The sequence below is a fragment of the Polypterus senegalus genome, chromosome 1, assembly GCF_016835505.1.
Source record: "Polypterus senegalus isolate Bchr_013 chromosome 1, ASM1683550v1, whole genome shotgun sequence".
NCBI classification, from domain to species: Eukaryota; Metazoa; Chordata; class Cladistia; order Polypteriformes; family Polypteridae; genus Polypterus; species Polypterus senegalus.
The window spans coordinates 135,136,959-135,137,879 of record NC_053154.1 but is presented as its reverse complement, the minus strand read 5'-3'; positions in this window follow the sequence as shown (position 1 = coordinate 135,137,879).

Below are 921 nucleotides of genomic sequence, written 5' to 3'. Positions count from 1 at the left end.
GACATTGTATTTTTATTCATTATCAAAGTGTTAAAAAAGTGCAGTGCTAAATCTTTATAAATAATCAATCCTTAAAATCCAGTGCTTTGTGAGGAAGTTAAAATCAATAATCAATCAATTATCTAATCAATCCAAAGCAAAAACTAACAAGTCAGAATCACTTTTAAAATTCTTCACCCATCTCTAGAAATGCTCAGGGCGTCGAGACCATGCCTAGAAACTTCTCCTCAACTCCTGTCCTGGTCACCAGCCCTCAGCATCTACTGAGAAACAATAAGCCATACTGTGTCTTCCGTATCATCTCAGGGTCTGCAGGACCCCTAGAAGTCCCAATCACTTATGCAATCCACAGTGCAGCAGGAGTGATCCAGTCTTCTCTGGAATGCCTCTCACACAGTTCAATTGCGAGGGTTTGCCCAACTGTTCTGCTGCCTTCCCCTTTCATTGGCTGCTCACCAATTTTGTTCTCTTTTCTCTGCATCTGATTTGATTAATCTTTTTGTTATATTTCTTTGTTTCTGGATCTCTCCCTTTCTTCTTCAACGTACTCAGGCTCTTTTTATGCTCCTGTAGGGGCAGTGTGCTAGTCACAATTCACGGAGGTGCCAATGTGGAACAGTTGACAACCTTCAAAGGGCTTTTGGATGTTCTGTTCAACTCACAGGAATAGTCTGGCAAGGATTTCTTAATAGAACCAAGACCCCCCAACCATGTTCCCCCATCGATCCTAAGACACACATTTTTTTTCCTTCATAAACCAAAGCGCCATGAGCCACCAACAAACTGTACCACAGGAATACAGATTAACATCTAAATAATAATAAAAATCAGTAGTTGAAGTTGGTGCTTAGGGAAATATTATCAAAGAGCAGTGTGCATTTTAAGTTTGTCTATAAGAAGAAGCAGGGAAAACTGAGCATG